At 43.7% G+C, this 18,466-nt stretch overlaps 1 protein-coding gene across 4 annotated transcripts in view; it reads right to left on the bottom strand.

Moving 5' to 3' along the window:
- ATP10A (ATPase phospholipid transporting 10A (putative)) overlaps positions 1-18,466 on the bottom strand; it is a 190,583-nt gene that overhangs the window by 89,038 nt on the left and 83,079 nt on the right. The gene's annotated exons all lie outside the window — the stretch shown is intronic.

Genomic DNA, 18,466 nt, shown 5'->3' with positions numbered 1-18,466 from the left:
CTTTTTTCCTGCTTCACTGACTGAGCTGGGATATCTTATTTCATCTTCTGCCCTCAGACAGATTTACATCATTGGCTTCTCTGACTCTCAGGCTTTCAGTCTTAGACTGAATTACAACCCCAGCTTTCCTGGTCCCCAGCTTGCAGATGGCAAATCATGAGATTTCTCACTGTCCATAATCACATGAGCCAATTTCTATAACAAATCTCTCCAGACATACAGACCTCCATATATATAGATATCTATATGTCTATATCTCTCTAGATATATGCACCTACAGATTGATTTATTATAGATATTGGCACAGAGAGATAAAGATACATCTATCTCTCCTATTGGCTATGTCTCTCAAGAACTCTAATACCCAACAACCTTTTAGAGTTGTTAGCCTTTCTGAATACTGCAAGAGATCTAAGTGAGGCAGGCCTCTTCTCAAAAAAGCCTCAAGGCCTAAGATCAGTAGGAAATAAGCAGAGGTTGGAAAGAACACAGTTTCTGTAAATGGTTCCACCCTTGGGAATTTCTGCCAAAGACTGCCTCCTGGAGTCTCAGCTGACCTATATGATAAAAATCATGGTTCCTGGGGATCCCTGGGTGGCTCAGCGGTTTAGTGCCTGCCTTTGGCCCAGGGCGTGGTCCTGGAGTCCTGGGATTGGGTCCCACATTGGGCTCCCCGCATGGAGCCTGCTTCTCCCTCTGCCTGTGTCTCTGTGTCTCTGCATCTCTCATGAATAAATAAATAAAATCTTTAAAAAAAAATCATGGTTCCTGAGGCAGACACTTCCCCATGGGAAAACTTCACCTATAGCTCTGTGTGTACCTATCTACACACACACACACACACACACACACACACAGTGCACCTGCAGCTTACTCTTATGTTTTAAACTTTAAAAACAAAGAATACTTGTTACATGATTTAATCTTGTATTTGCAAGATTTCTGGAGGCCTTGGAGGATAGGGTGTGGTATTTGGAATATTAAAAAACTGGCAGTTACCTGAAAAAGAGGCCAGACTCCAAGAAGAGAGGAAATCCCCAAGGTTGCCCAAGTTCACAACTGGACAGAAACCCAGGATACCAAACAAAGGAAGTCTGCAGCATGCTGTGGAAGATATTCCAAAATGCTAGCATCTCCTAAAAGTGTGTTCATTCTGGGTAGTGGTGGATTGAAGGAATTTCACAGAGGCAGGGGGAGGACAGACCATGAAAGACTAAGCCAACAGTTTGAAGCAAAACAGGTCAGACATGGAACAGCATTTTGTGGTAGGGGGGCAGAGGGACTTCATTAGGAGGCCAGTTGACAATGATTCTCATTAAGAAAAGCCGGTGGGAACACAGGCTGCCAGTTCAATGAAGTCTGGGACACACAGCACCTGCTATAAAAGGATTCACCCCAGGAACACTGCTCAAAATTAACTACTACATGGATCAGAGCCAGCCAACACAGGCTCCTCCCACATAGATCAATGAGATCTATCAGTAATACAAACAAAGCATCTCTGAAGCTACATCTATGAAAGAATATCACTCAATTTTATTTCATCCAGAGGTTTTCAAAAGTGCATCTTCTGAAGGTGATCTATGTTTTGTGACTTTTTAAAAAGAGAAGTGTCTTAATTAGTGAATTATGGAAATATCAGCTTCTGTCAAGAGGATAAGAAGAACATTAAGACTGATTATTATCCCACTCATGTCTGGAAAACACAGGAAATAATTGCAGAAAAACAAGTATTTCTATCAGGTGTAAATCTTGCACTGTGTGGCTTTTCAAACTCGAAGGGACTCAAATATGAATCCTCCAGGGATCTTATCAAAATGCAGATCCTGTCTCTGTAGGCTGGGTGGTACCTGGAATCTCTTCACTTCTCACCAGCCCCCGGTGAGGGCAATGCTGCTGCTATACCCACCGACCTGTGGAGCAAGGACCTAGGAACACAAGGATTTATGTGCAAACAGTTATCCAAAGATCCATGATGCACTTGGGTTTCCAGGACTGAGCATGCTCCCTTCCTGGTGATCTCAGCACCTTTAATTTACCTCCCTGAAACATAAGGGTTATCACCACAGATGGCTCCACCTGAGATACTACAAGCCATACAGGCTTTACCCTCAGATTCAGGATGCCAAGAACTAAGGACTGCAGCCTGCCATTTGCAGACGGTTAATTCTGCAGTGTGCCTGCTAAATATTTATGAGGAGGCAGGAGAAACCCTGGACATAAATTAAGGCCTGCTTCTGGATTATTTCCCCTTTGGAAGCTTGGCTTTTATAACAGTCCTCCAGCTTGAAGTGGAGCATCTCTGATGAGCCGTGGTGGCCATGTGAACTCATAATGAAGGTGGCACTGGATTGTGGGGCGTTGTGTCTGCTAAGCTCAGCACTGCAGCCCAGGCTACTGGGCTGTGAGTGTACATTTGTCTAACAGGTGCTGCCACATCAAGCCAATATCCTCCCTTTCTCTGAGGAATGCCTTCCAAGAACGACAATATGCAACAAAACAATTCCCTCTAAAAATCAGAACTTTCCTTCCTTGCAGCTGCTTCAAGGAGCAGCCCCCTCAAGTGTTGGTTCTGTCGTACCTGTTCTCATGTTCTTACACCAGAGAGGCTCAGGTCATAGCTACAGACCTAGCATCCCACAGCCCATGGGCGGGCACTCTGCCAGTGGAGAGCTTGCTCTTACTACAGTCTCAAAGCTGCCCTGCTCTTGAGCACAGGCAGAGAGTGACACCCACTGCCCTGGGAAGGGGTCAATGATGTAGCCGCCTTCTTTCCAGAACTCTGCACAATTCTCAACTAGCTCATAAACTCTCCAGCCTCTCCACTATTCTGTGGACTTATGGAATTCAAGGCAGGCCTCCCACTTGAGACAGATCTATTGTGTTTATTATCAGGTTCTTCTGCACAGAGCAGTGAACCCTTCTCCCTGAAACAAGGCCCAAAGGGGCTGCTCCCACCATCCCTCCAGAAGCCGTTCAAGGACAACAGCATGGGCAGGAGAAGACCTGGTGATGGGAATGGCCACCCCTACAGACCATGAGCCTGCCAGGAAAGAAGGACAACTGGCATTGTCTCCATTTTGCAGATGTTGAGACTGAGGTCCAGAGAAGTCCTAGGATTCCTAGGTCCCAAGCTGGCAAATGCAGGACACCAAAGCCTGCTCTCCATGCAGCAATGCCACCAGTCCCCAACTCCAAGGGGAGCAAGCCTGCCCAGACTGCACCTTCTAAGACCCCCAACTGTCCACAGCATCTTTCCTGCCAGGCCCTGGCCGTTCACTGTACCCTCCAAACATAGGGATTTCCTCTGAGCCAGCAAGAAGGGGTGAGAAGAGCCAGCTGCCACCAGAGCAGGTTGGGAAGCTGAGAAAGCAGGAAGTTGCAGATCATGACCCAGGCCAAGAATGTGCAGCTTTATTTCTTCTTCATACTACCTGAAGGGCGTAGTGTTTAGATTTTTAGCATTTAGCATTGCCCAGTTTGCTCTCCTACAGGATTAATGGGTTTTTCTCCCAGAAATTTATGGAGGGAATGCGACAGGCAGCAGTCACAAGCACGGAGGAACCACATGGCCAAGTATTCTCCTCTACCCTCAGCAAGTAACAGACAGCGGAGGAGGTGTGGCCTATTCCTTCCCCTGCTGGTTGAGGCAGCCTTCAGCTTGAATCCAGCTCCGCAGATCAAATTACTTAGCCAGTGCTTCCCTGAGAGAAGGGATTCTGTTTTAATTATAGTGCCTGCCACACATGTGCTTAATAAATCTGTGAGCAGTGAATGAGTCTTTCAGAACCTCCTGCTTCCTCATCTGCACCACCTGGACACATCCATCCTCTGAAGGACAAGGCTGAAGTCTCAACCTGCCTCCCTGCCTCCGCTCCGGCTGCCTCACACAAGGGGCCCATAGTGAGGGCTTAGTTCTCTCTCCACATCATGGTCACATCCCTAAGTGTGGTTCAGGTGCCATGCTAATTAAGCCCAAATGTAGCACTGCCATGGCAACATGTGATCTGAAGGACTCCCAGTGCTGCACCCTTGCTGAAAAGCAACTTCCCATCCTTACTATCTGGTGAGGTACACACAGTGGGCCTAGGTGGGTCATGTCATCTCACCTGCCAACAGCCCCAGGAGGGTCTCCATTACCCCCGTCTTACCAGCTGGGAGGTGAAGGAGAGGTCCCCAGGGGCCCAAGCCAGGTCTTTGTGCCCTGGAACCCCAGAACTCAGTGTCTGTGCTCAACTGTAAGAGCACCCATCATGCCTCAGCAAAGCCTCCAGAACGAAGCCATGGATTGAAACCATAGCCTGGAGAGGCACAGAGTCAGAATGTATCCTAAAAATATTCAAGTCAGAGTTCTGTCAACACTTGAGTAGAACTCTCTTATCAAACAAAATCTTAAGTGAAACCCATAAATATGTGTCTATCTATTATATCTACGTGTATATATGTAACTATATATGTGTGTATGCATATATCATAGAGACATACAGGGACACATAGTACATACGCATTTTGCCCTGACTGGCATCTGGGCATCAGCAGTTTCTCCACACCAAGCTGTTCTACATAGCCCACTGCAGTCAGATTTTTAGACAGTAATCATTTTACTTTCTGTCTGTTCTCCTAGAGAGCTTCTTCGTAACTTTACCACAGTGCCAACAGCACCTGCAGGCTTCTGAGTCAGAATGCGCAGAAGAGCACTGTGATCTGTGTGGATGATTCTGGCAGCTACTGCAGAGAGTGCAGGGCCTACTGCAGTGAGAAACACCACATGGATGTCACGCAGTGCGGTTGAGAAGAGGTGAGGACTGGGGCAGCCCGGGTGGCTCAGTGGTTTAGCGCCTCCTTCAGCCCAGGGTGTGATCCTGGAGTCCTGGGATCGAGTCCCACATCGGGCTCCCTGCATGGAGCCTGCTTCTCTCTCTGCCTGTGTCTCTGCCTCTCTCTCTCTCTCTGCCTCTGTCATGAATAAATGAATAAAAATCTTTAAAAAAAAAAAGAGAGAGAGAGAGAGAAAAGGTGAGGAGGAGCCAAGTCAGGCTGCTGGTGGTGGCAAGCAAAGGACAGATGCAAGCACCCCAGAAGGGTGCCCTTAATGAGCTGGAGCAAGCCAAGGAGCAGGAGGAGGATCATTGTGAGAATGGGCTCTGCAGCCAGGGTACCATTTGCAGTGGCTCCCTCCTTTGAGTAGCTGCAGGATTTTAGGCAAGGCTCCTAATCCCTCAGACCTGGGCCACCTTATCTGTAAATTAGGGAAGCAACTGTACTTATCTTAGGGTAGTGGTCCACAGCCCTGGGGAGGCTGAACATGTCTCTGCCCACCCCACACCAAGGGGCCAGAGTGCTGGTGGGTCAGGCCCTCAGGGGATGTCTAAAGCTCCTCAGGGGATCCTGTGCACCTCCCAGGTTGGGTTTAGATCAACCATACTAGTAACATGCTAAGTGTAAATACGGGCAAATGTTAGCTGTGGAGACCACAGGCGAGCCACCAGGCAGCTTTCAAAGATTTGAAGAACTTTCCTGGGGAGGGGAGATTAGATGTCCTCCACGTGGCCCCAAGGAGGAGGGGGGGGGACCTTTCAGAGTCATATATTTGAGGCAAATCTGACATGCCAACCTGGACAGATACATGTGTTTGAGTGCAGTGACACCTGATGAGGGTGGGGCTGAGGAGGGCTGCCTCCCAAATGCCCCTCATCCCTAGAGTGTGGTTCCTAGGCATTGCCCTGGGAGAATGTACAGGCCTGGGAAATAGCTGTATGTCCTCAGTGAGGCAGGGTCTCAGGACAGTGGGAACTCTAGTTGCTGGGCGGGAGTGGCTGGGAAATGACCAGATCACCATAGGATGAGGTAAAAGGAGCAGCTACAATAAAGGGAATGGTCAGGTCAGTGGGGGTTCCAGAGCTGTGAATGGGTGGTAAACAGAAGGAATGCCCAGACCACCTGCTCCATGACAATTCAATGCTATTAACTGTGGACTTTTTGTGAAAAAGGTCTAACAAGGGGGAAAATGGCTTCATTTGCTTAGAATAAAAGCAAATGTTTCCTACTCCAATCATGTCATGACTGTAAAACTAGAAGCACAAACTCTGAGTTGGCTAGGAAGCCCCACTGGGGACAGGTGTGGTGGTGGCAGCCACAGGGACTTGATTTTCACCTTGTCTGCCCCCCAGGTCCAGACTTTTTCCCAAACTAATTCTCAGAAGAGCACTCTTTCTACTACTGGTATAAAATAAATCCTGAAATTCCTTTTATAATGTAAAATGAATAGGTGATAGGAAAAACACAAGATGCTCTGTCAATGGAAATGACATCTTCCTTAAAGGAAACTCTAAAATCAAAAGACTCTAGTTAAGGGGCACCTGGGTGGCTGAGTTGGTTAAGGGTCTGACTTTTTTTTTTTAAGATTTTATTTATTTATTCATGATAGAGGGAGAGAGAGGCAGAGACACAGGCAGAGGCAGAAGCAGGTTCCACGCAGGGAGCCCGACGTGGGACTCAATCCTGGGTCCCCAGGATCAGGCCCTGGGCCGAAGACTGTGCTAAACCGCTGAGCCACCCGGGCTGCCCAAGCGTCTGACTCTTAATTTCAGCTCAGGTCAGTATCTTCAGATCATGCATTTGAGCTTTGAGTCAGGCTCCGTGCTCAATGGGAAGTCTACAATGGGATCCACTCTCTCCTTCTTCCACTGCCTCTTCTCCAACTTGTGCGATCTCTCTCTCTTTTCTCTAAAATAAAATAAATAAATCTTTTTTTTTTTTAACTTTAGTCAAGAGTTGAAAGGTTTTTCTCTCACTATTTCTAAGACAAATTACTTAGGAAGGAGAGTTTGTGTCCTGGAGTGGCATTATCTATTAAGTGCCCTACACACACAAATGCACAAATACTTAAAAGAACTCTAACCGAATTTTTAAAATTTTCCCAATAGTATAATTCTTGTTCTTTTTGTTCTACAGTCATTCACAGAATGTTTAATATCTAACATACATATATTAATGTTCAGTTTCTTAGCAGGCTGCAGCCAGCCAGAGAAAGCCATCCTGCCTCAGCCTTTGACAACTAACTGCACCACAGTCCTCCTACCCTGATCTCTTTCCAGTTTCAGTTACCTACAGTCAACCATGGTCTGGAAGCAGATGACCTTCCTTCTGATCTATAATCAAAAGATCAATAGCAGCCTAACACCACAACACCTATGTCACAATGCCTACATCATTCACTTCACTTTGTCTCATTTGTCTCATAGGCCTTTTATCATCTCACATCATCATAAGAAGGGTAACTACAGTAAGATATTTTGAGAGAGAAATCACATTCACATAGGTTTCATTATAATATAATTAGTTATAATTAATCTGTTACTGTGCCTAATTTGTAAATTAAACTTTATCACAAGTATGTATGTATAGGAAAAGATATATACAAGGTTCAGGACTATCTGTGATACAGGCATCCATTGGGGGTCTTGGAATGTACCCCCCAAGGATAATGGGGGAGTAATATACTAGGGATCAAGTTTCTAGAAGTTAATTCATCAAGAGAAAGCATTTTCTTCCTCCTGGCAGTGGAAGAGAAGGGATGTGGAATGCAATGGTGAGTTGATCTGAGGTGATCAGCATGCTTATGTAACTTGCAAAAATGACATCACTTTCACCCTGAAACTGCACTGTTTATAGGCTGAATTATGACCTCTCCCCAAATTCCTATACGTTAGAGTCCTAACTACTGGTACCTCAAAATGTAGATATGGAGTCTTGAGATAACTGAGGTAAAATGAGGTTATTAGGGTAGGTCCTAATCCAATCTCACTGATGTCCTCATAAAAAGAGATTAGGACGTAGGCATGGAGGGAAGACCATGTGAGAACACAGTGAGAAGATGGCCATCTACAAGCTAAGAGAAGCCTCTGAAGAGACAAGCCCTGTGACAACTTGATCTTGGACTTTGAGCCTCCAGAACTATGAGACAAGAAATCTTGGTTATTTAAGCTAAGGTCTGTGGGACTTGTTGCGACATCATTTGCAAATGAAAACATGCACATTTAAAACAAAATCTGCACTGAAACTGAGAGTTACCTCAGTGAAGCCTTGAGCCATCACTGTCTGACATTCCAGTTGGGAGACTCTCCTGGAGCTTGATGCTGATACACAAGCTGGTATGTATACTCACTGACTCCTGTAGATTCAATCTGAAATGTGCAGGAATCCACTAGGTAGCACAGGGCCCTGACGCCTCAGAGCTGGGGTTTCAGAGCTGGAGCATCACAAAACTGATGCCAGGCCCTCCTCCCTTCCTTCCTTCCTGTCTGCATAAGCCTGCATTTCGTCCCCATTCTTCAGGAGGATTCCTTGTGGAGGCAAGGGAGACTGAATTCCCTGAGCACTCACTCTAGGACTGCACGGCTGGCACTCGGCCCATGCGGTGTGGGCTCTTGGGGCCAGCAGTTTCAGGGAACTGGCACACTCAGGTTTGACCACAGTAGCAAGGGGGTACTTCCTGGTGAGTGCCACCAACATGCTGCCACCACAGGCCTGCATGTCCTTACTGGAGGAGAGGCAGATCCCTCACATGATCTAAGTAAACCAGGGACTTAGTAATCCCATTCCCCCAATGTGGGCAGGTCAGTGAGCACACAGTGGTGACCAAGCACTGCCTTTAACAAGTAGCTTTTCAAACTGACCTATCTACATTGCTGCTCCAGTGTCTCAAGTGCCCAAGTGCATGTTTTGGGGGCATCCAAAGCTACTGTTAATTGCAAAAGTTAAAATTTTGATTTGCAAAAATAACAGCACCTCCCTCAGAGAGTCATCAAGAAAATTAGAAGAGACAGAGAGAGAGGCAGAGACACAGGCAGAGGGAGAAGCAGACTCCATGCAGGGAGCCCGACATGGGACTCGATCCCGGGTTTCCAGGATCACACCCTGGGCTGAAGGCGGTGCTAAACCGCTGAGCCACCCGGGCTGCCCCAACCTTTGGACTTTAATGCTTGAGATGAACAGTCCAGTATCAGCAACTGAATCCAACACTACAATGCACAACCTTTCCCTGTCCACTGTTAGCTTTGAAAGGCCAATACTCAGAATATCAGAAAAGGATTTCCATGGCCAACACCAGCTTCACTTGACGCCAAGGTGGAGACATCAACATCCACAAGTCTGTCCTCAATAAAATTTCCTGCCTCATGGTCAAGGCTCCAGAATACTTGATAAAGGCCGGATGAGCAAACCAGCTATTTGAAGTCACATCCAAAACAAACCTAAATCCATATCCTTTGAAGTTGGTCTTTTTAAAACAACCAAACAAAAAGGCTCATTTTTGGACTACAGCAGGTACTACTCTGAGAAGTGAACCATTACAGATGAGTGAGAACTATGTTTTTCCCCTTTCTCTAAAAGACACAAGAACCACATATAGACATGTTTATCTGGGTAAGGCATATGTGTGTGGTATGAAAAAGAATGATTCTAAGGTTTGGCTCAATTCTTAGCCTGTAAAACCTCCCAGATGTACCTAAGTGCTTGCTCTCTGGAACTCGAGGGAAAGACTTTTGTCACTAGCAAAGCATGCTTTTTATATTGGGAGGGGAAGTATAAGGCATTCCGACAGATATATTACTGAAAATAACCTCAGTGAAAACCAACAAACTAAAAAAGTTTGCTTCAGGTCAGATCTCAGCTTGGTTAAAATTCTCATTGGGGTCTGTTAAGTCACATCATTGGGTACCTTTCACAACATGGATTATTCATTAATAATGATGAAAAAGCCCTGAATTTACTTTACTACAGTTGAAACCCAATTTAGATATTAGGAAATACGGTTTCACCCACACATAAGGAGGTAATATTGTCTTCTGAAGTCCTTGCTTAAGACAGATTTTCTTGTAAGGTGTGGTTTATGTTAATATTGTTACAAGGGTCTAAATGTGTATACTGATTCTGTGTGTATATATACGCATATATAGTGTCTCTCACTTGTGAAGAGGAGAAATCCTAGGAAGCACTAATACCAAAATAAGAACAAAGTACTGCCTTTCATTGGAGGAACACATGAAAACTGAAGGCATTATGTAACTTCCCCAGTAATTCCTGTGAAATGGGAAAATAGACTGTTACAAATTCAGAAACAAAATTAGAATAACTCAAAGAATTCAAATGCTCTGGCAATCAGGGTGTGGTGACTGGTTTCATGTTGTAGAAACAGCTATTTTCCTCTCATTGGGGGCTTTGCTCACAAAACTAGAGGAAGGGATATGACACCAGGTACAGATACCCCATCATGGAGCAAAATGTTCCCTGTCCACTGAGCAAAGACTGGATTATCCAAACACTCCACCACTACCACCTAATGTACACAGTGCACAGTAGGTGCTCAATAACCAGACTGACAATTTCAGATTCTCCAGGAATGTTGCTTTTACAGATCAATCTGCTTCTAAACATCATGTCTTAGTCCAGGAAAGAATACTTATCCTCTTCTCAAAGATAACAGAAAGTAGTAAGTCAAGCCCTTTTACTTAATTTTGCTTTCTTCTTTGGAACATGCACAGTCACACCTATACACACATACTCTCACACACATACACATGCCTGTGTATACTCACACATACTCATAAGTGTGCACATAGGAACATATGCACAAACGCTGTGTGCACATACACATGCACACCCTTTCAGACATAAACATACACATCCATACCCACTTCTGAAGAGGAACTTGGTGTCAATTGGACAGATCTCACTATTGTCAGCTCTTCCCACTGGTAAAGAAATTTCTAGTCCAGAAACACGCGCACACACACACACACACACACACACACTCAGCTCAAACTCTTTGCAATTGTGGATGTGATTCAACTATATTTAGGAAAGTGGGAATTTTATTAAATTTCTTTTTTTAACAATGAAAATATAATCAAAGAGAATAATAGCATTTCATATCACATACCACCATAAATAGAACAAAAACCTATTAATGCTTTGGTTGTCTTTTTCTGGAATAAAAAATGACCACTTGCAATTACACAAAAGCATTAAATTAAATGTACATAGAGAATGTTCAAGTTTTCATGCATAAGATCTTTTTGGATTAATATGTCAAGTTATCTTAGTACTATCAACCCATGGCATTTAGTTGTTCTCATTATGATCACCGTGCTTTACTCTCTTTACCCACTGATTTGCTAGACTATAGGTTGAAGGCAAAGAATCTAGGGCAAAGTAATGGGGATTAGAAACAAAAATCTTATTATATAACCAAATTTACATTTCCCATGAAGTAAACACAGTTGATATTGCAAAACATGGTATCTCTCAGATAATTATATTAGCTACCTAACCACATTGATTTGAATATCCACACTTGCTAGAATTAAAATTTTAGTCTAAATATAATTGTGCTGGGACTCCTGAGTGCCTCAGCAGTTGAGCATCTGCCTTTGGCTCAGCTTGTGATCCTGGGGTCCTGGGATTGAGTCCCGCATCAGGCTCCCCGTGGGGAGCCTGCTTCTCCCTTTGCATGAGTCTCTGCCTCTCTCTGTGTGTCTCATGAATGAATGAATGAATGAATGAATAAATAAATAAATAAATACAGTTGTGTTTTCAAGTAATGTTCTTTCTCAAAGTCTTTCCTGTTGCATATTTCATATCCTTCAACTAAAGCTACCTGATTGTTAAGTTTGGGAATGAAAACGTCCCACAGTAGAAATTATGAGCTTAGTAACTACACTTCATTATGTAAAATAAAACCATGAGTCTTTTTGTAAAGGCTTGATATTGACCTTTCCAATTAACAGGCCCAGATACCTGTCTTTGTTTTGCACTCAGATGATGGATTGTTTCCTCTTTGATTCCACAGCAGAGCATCTAGCTAACTTAGGTAAAGACTAACAACCTAAAAAGCTTAAGGAAAAAACAGCTTTGGTGCAAGATCTTGCAAACAGTCCTTATTCACTTCCTGTGGTAGAGATAATTTTGAGAGTATTCATAGGTAGAAACAACTAACAACAAAGTAATTTTGTCTCCTACATATATGGATGCAAAGTGATTTTTCCCTAAGCTCCTTGAATTCTGTCAAGTAACTCAGGGGAGGCCTAAATGGCCCTTATAAAGGTAACCCTGTGCTTTGTTAGCCTGAGTGCCTGGCATTCAAGAATGCTGCTGGGAATTTAGTAAAAATTTATGTGCAAAATGGAGGTAAAGCCACATCACTGTCTTGTAATCAGTGCAGGTCTAGACATTAGGTACATCTTTTAAACTAGTGCTTCTCAGACTCTCCCCAGCCTAGGAAAGTTTCCACACTAGTTTCATTCTTCTTCCTCAAAGGGGGCATCCAGCAGGCATACATGCACATGCCTGTGCACACACTCATGTGCATACACCCACACACACCTGAGAAAAGCTAGCTACCATAGGCTTATGATTTCAGCTTTTTCTGAAATCCTCATAATCTGCAGCTCCAAACAGCCTGAAGCAGATGGCCCTGTGGGTATAGCCAGGGTTGTGGGCAATTATCCCACAGGTCTACCCAAGAGATAAACTAGAGGAATATTTTTTCTCAGTAAATTAACCGACATAGAAGTCATTCCCTAAAGGTTCCTCCCTGATACTAACATAGCTTGTTCAGCAAGATCTCAGGTCTGGACTCTCCCACTGTCTTCAGGGAGGCCTGCCCTGCCCTGGCCCAATGCCCATCTGAAATTCCAACACTCACCTAGTATTTCACGTCCCTCCTCAGCGCCTATCACTATTTACAAAGGTCACATAAACATGATGACAAGAAAGACATCTGCCTCTTTTGTTCAACAGATTGCTTACAACTGCATTGAAGCACAGTAGGTGCTCAATAAATACTGTTGAAAGAGTAAAAAATCACAAAAATGAAACTCTAAAAAATATTTTTACATTAAATCGTCAGCCTAAGGAACTGTCATTTCTGCAGAAATCATCGTGCAAATGTTACAGACCAACTAGTCTAGACACTTCTACCTGAATAGAGGCTAAAAGCATGGCAGCCTCATGGGCAAGACTATGGGTCAGAATGAGGGTGTATGTGTGTGTGTGAGAGAGAGAGAGACAGAGAGAGAGAAGCAACAGCAGATGTCCAGTGCAAAAGGGAAGGACTGCATGCTGGAGAATCCCCGCATGCATGCCAACTCAGGAGGTGACAGAACCCAGAACTGCCTCCACTCTACCCTGATTCAGTGATCCACTGCAGGGGTGCCTTAGGAAATCTCATATCTTCACTTAATATTCACTTTATATTCTACTTTTTTAAGATTTTATTTATTTATTTATGAGACACAGAGAAAGAGGCAGAGACATAGGCAGAGGAAGAAGCAGGCTCCCTCTGGGAAGCCTGATGTAGGACTCAATCTCAGGACCCCAGGATCATGACCTGAGCCAAATGCAGACGCTCAACCATTGAGCCACCCAGGTGCCCCAAGATTTATATTCTAAAATATGTGAAGCTGTTTTTAAAATGTCTGTGCTACTATGAATGTGAGAAGCATGATAAGGTCTGATACCAGGAGACCCTGAACAAATTCAAGTTGTTATCCTGAGAGCTTCATGTGAAACACTGGGGTTCTCTATTACTTCTGGGTTAATGTCAATTTGGCTCCCACTTTTAAATCATATGTTTATTTTGAAGTCCTCTTATCTATGTTTCCTTTGCCAGAGTTCAGATGGCTAGGTAGTTTAAAGTCCTGGGATCATCACCCAGTGTCTGAGAGCCCTATCCTCAGATTCAAGGGCCTGGGCAGATCATGCATGCTGCCTTCCTGCTGCTAGTCTGTGAATCCTGTTCAATTTCTGTATTGGGAGTCTGCTGGTAAACAAACCTGAGAGTCCTCTAGATATTGGTCCCATTGCCTTAAATCATTAGAACCTGCAGCACATGAACCAAGTCCCTCTTTTCTTTTCTTTCTTGTTTTTTTTTTTTTTTTTTTTTTTTGTCATGGACCAATCTAAGTTATTTATTTAAGCCATCTCCTGCCATAAGCAAAGGGAAGGAAGATCAGTGCAGTGATCATCATTTGATGCAAGAAAGAAGGTGAGCTTAAGGTTCATGTGCAGAGGCATGGTCCAAACTAGTTCTGTGCTCCCTACACTGGGTGGTATTCCAGAGTCTCTTTATTCAGCTTCATAGCCAGTGGGAAGCAGATTCACGTGAGAGTTATGGAATACAGTATGATTACCATCTCCCCAGGTTAACAGCTTGGACCTGATGCAGAGATGGGGTAGGTGACACACTGGGGTCTCTTATAGTCTCCATGATATGACTTCAGGAAGATGAAAAAAAAAATAAAAATAAAAATAAAAATAAAAATAAAAAAAAAAATAAAAAAATAAAAAAAAAAAAAGGAAGATGTTCAGCTTGCTCAATCCCACGCCCGGGGTCACTGTGAAGTAGGTGAGAGCCTTCCACGTGCCAGCTCAGCTGTCTGTGCCATGCACACATAAACCACCCCAACTGTGCCCTGGCTGAGAAACCCAGGGACCCTGAGGCTGCTACCATTTTCAACCTGGACAGCCTCAGCACTGCCCACGTCCCCCTTTCGTAGCATCCTTCCCTAAGCAAACAAGCACTTCATCAAGACTTTTGGAAACAGAGCTACGTTTTTGCCTCATCAGTAGAGGGCCCTCTGAATGTGCAGGTCTGGGCTCTACAGGCTGGCTGTGGAGGGGGCCACCACACAGCCTTTACCCACTGCAGCAACTGGATCCACAAGAAGGCAGCATTCCGAGAGCCCAGCCAGTGCCCAGTGGCAAACAGCTGCCCCTGGGATCTCCAAGGTCCCTGGCTTGGCATTTTCTTGTGGATGGCTGACTTGTGGCTGATACAGCCCCTCAGAAGCTTTTCTATCATCATGTGAGTAATGGCTGTGCCCTCAGCCATGAAAACAAGACTCAACCTTAGGGACCTCTTCCCAGGGTCAATGACTGGTCTATCAGCGAGGTCTGTATTTTCTCAGATCTTTGTTCTTCCTTCACAATCCCCCACTGGAGTTCTTTACATATACCTTGCCCTGACTGAATCAAATGTAATATCTACCTCCTCACCAGACCCTGACATACACAAAGAGTCCCTGTCACATTTCTTCACCTCAGTTTTGCAAATTGCTTCTAATTTAAGTTTTCCTAGGGACTACCTCTTCCAACAGACCATTCATCAAAATGGCAACATATCACTTGTCTGAGACACACTAGCTGACTTCATTCTATGAAAAAAACATTTCAATACTGAGAACTAAAATGTTCCTGACCTTGTAATGCTGTAGTCAGAACTCTGGTTTTTTAATTGTCAGGCTTTTAATTTTTTTTTTTTTTTTAGTTTTTAAACATTTTTAATTTTAATTTTATTTAATTTTAATTCCAGTAAAATTAACATAGTGTAGGATATTAGTTTTCCAACTGTTAGGCTTTCAAATGCCAGAAACTTCCTATTTTTTTCTCCACAGGGCAGTTCTTATGTTTCAGAATAATAATGTATGAATGGGAATTCAGCTACCAGAAAAATATCTTGGACTTTTAGAGAAAAAGGAAAATAAAAGAAAAAGTGAAAAAAATATATCAATAACAGGGACAATGTGCATGCATACTAAAGAATTTGGGTGCTGATAAACTTTTATTTTATTTTATTTTATTTTATTTTATTTTATTTTATTTTAATAAATTTATTTTTTATTGGTGTTCAATTTACTTTTATTTTAAATCAGAATTGCTTTGGTTGTTCATTTTGGCTATTTTCACTAAATTATGGCTCAACTCCATTTACTTCCTCAGGCATTCATGGGCCTGATGGAGGGTGATACAGAAACAGTCTGTAGCCACCCTTGAATAAACATCCAACTTACAAACAGCTCATTTATATAAAGCACTACCAAGCTATGAAATGTTCCTGTTGTTGTTTGAGAAAAGAGTAGGTGGAGGAGGTTTTTAGATATTACTGGGTTTAGCAACTGAATAAGACTAGAAGATGTGAAACATGGAAGATATTCTTGAGAGTTGACCAAGGAGACACACCTATGTGGCTTTCCCTACACCATCACCCCAAACATGTATGTTCTGCTCTTCAGTTTTCAAATTTTCATCCATTAAAGATTCAAATGTATTAATTCATGTTGAGGTCATCTTCCATGCACACCAGCCACTCTCCCAGGAGGGTAACATTCTAGCCCTTGCAGCCACTTCCTCATAACCGCAGGCATGCTGAGATGATGAGATGACAAGAACAAGGCAGGCAATGCAGCCGCCATACTGATTTCAGGCTTAGTCAACACACTGCTCTGTGCCCTGGAATTCTGGGCTCTAGTCTAGTAGACTGGGACAGGTCTGGTGGAGAAAGTATGGAAGTGAAGCCAACCTTAGGAAAACACATATGCATGTGGGCCTCGGGGATGAGGGGCTGGCAGTGGAAGGTGAGCCCCCATTTATTGCCAAACCCTGGAACACAATCAATGCAGAAGTTGGAAACTTCCAGCACTGGGCCCAAATTCCACCAGCTCTCCTGATCTGGTATGATGACAGCACCCCATTTTTTTTAAAGTGCTATTCTTAATATTTATGTCAGCTCTGTGTCATTCCAAGAAAGATTTGAGGCAGCTCACAAAAAATACTTGGCACAAAAGAAGGCTTAAAAGAAAAGTAAATAAGTGGTGACTACTGTTACCAATACTGCTCTACATATTTGAAAGTTGCTAAGTAAATCTTGAAAGTTCTCATCACAAGAAAAGAAAATTGTAGCTGTGTGTGGTGATGCATGTCAACTAGACTTACTGTGGTGATTATTCCACAATATAAACAAATAATGAATCTTTACGTTGTACACCTGAAACTAATATAATATTGTATGTCCATTATATCTCAACTCTTTTACAAAAGTGAATGAGGAACTTGTGGTGGAAGTAAGTGGGGGCAGATGCTGCTAATGATAATAAGTGCACTGTAGGTTGGAAGAGTGTCAGGCTCTGAAGTCCCCACCAGTGAAGGCAAGGCAGGAAGCCCCAGCTTGTAGAATTCTCTTTGGCCTTCTGATAAGTCATAGTGACCAATGGGGGAGTCACATGTTCATTCATGAGTGGGAGGCAAGGATGGCAGCCCCAAATAAATCCTGCCTAATAAACCCCCCCACCCCAAATTCTGACAGTGTTCATGGTGAGATCAAGAAGCTATAAAACAAGCCAACTGCTCCAAAGAAGCCTTTGGTATTGATTCTAGGGATGGTTCTCCTATAGGAGGAGTTCAGGGAGAGGTCTTAGTGACAGAGGAAGAAAGCTCCCAATATATGACACTGATTGACACATATTATGTGACACAGGAAGAGACTCCCCAGTGGCATCCTTTCTGCAATGCAGGTACTCATTTCCTTGGGTACGTCTTTTTTTTTTTTTTAAGATTTTATTTATTTATTCATGAGAGACAGAGAAAGAGAAAGAGAGAGAGAGAGAGGCAGAGACACAGGCAGAGGAAGAAGCAGGCTCCATGCAGGGAGCCTCGTGTGGGACTCAATCCCGGGTCTCCAGGATCAGGCCCTGGGCTGAAGGCAGCACTAAATTGCTGAGCCACCAGGCTGTCCTCCTTGGGTACTTCTTAAAGACTCCTTCCATATAGGCTGGCTGATGGCAGGACTGCCAGGCATGATTGAGACAGGCAGCAGCCTAGGACAGAGCAGGTGTCAGGGTTCAGGGTAGCTGACCTCCCTCCCAGACACTCCTGATCCCTGACAATTCATGCTACTTCCATTTCATTTTTTTCCTTATGAAAAAATGCACTGTAGGTTGCATTTTTTTCCTTATGAAAAAATGCACTGTAGGTTCCTTTATTTTTATTTATTTTTTATTTTTTTGTATATCTTTTTATTGGAGTTCAATTTGCCAACATATAGTATTAACACCCAGTGCTTGTCAAGTGCCCCCCTCAGTTTCACTTGGAGTTTGACCCCTACACCTTCTACACAGACCTGCAGGGAATAGGTTAGAAATCTCTGACAGGGTTTGGATTTTCCAGCCACAAGTCTGTTGGTGAGTGTCAGCAGTCAGACCTCACTTCTGCTCCTACTTCTCACTCTCCATCAACTATACATCTTTGAGCTGTGGCTGAGGCTCTCTAAAGCAGAATTCAGATATGGGAAATCTAATGCCAAACTCAGAAACACCCTTGAGGAGAAAACATTCCAGAGCTACACTCTCAGAATAGGGCATTACTTCTGCAGCGCTATTTAGCAAACTAGAAAAACAACTGAATAAATGTTAACAGTCAGCTAGTCATAAATATTCTTTGTAATTTTAAATACTGTTTTGAGAAACTCCAAAGTCTACAGTAGAAATCAGAATTATAAACACTAGGTCCTGTTCCCCACAGTCACAGGCTAGTCATGGTTGCAGGAGGTCAGGGATCCTCTCAGACCCTCAGTTCCACATCTATCCACTAGGAAAAGTAGCCTGGCCTGATGGGAGTGGCAGGGGAAGGT

This window comes from Canis lupus, chromosome 2 (assembly GCF_048164855.1).
Source record: "Canis lupus baileyi chromosome 2, mCanLup2.hap1, whole genome shotgun sequence".
NCBI lineage: Eukaryota > Metazoa > Chordata > Mammalia > Carnivora > Canidae > Canis > Canis lupus.
The sequence above is the reverse complement of the archived record's forward strand: the minus strand, read 5'-3'. Positions and strand labels throughout refer to the sequence as shown.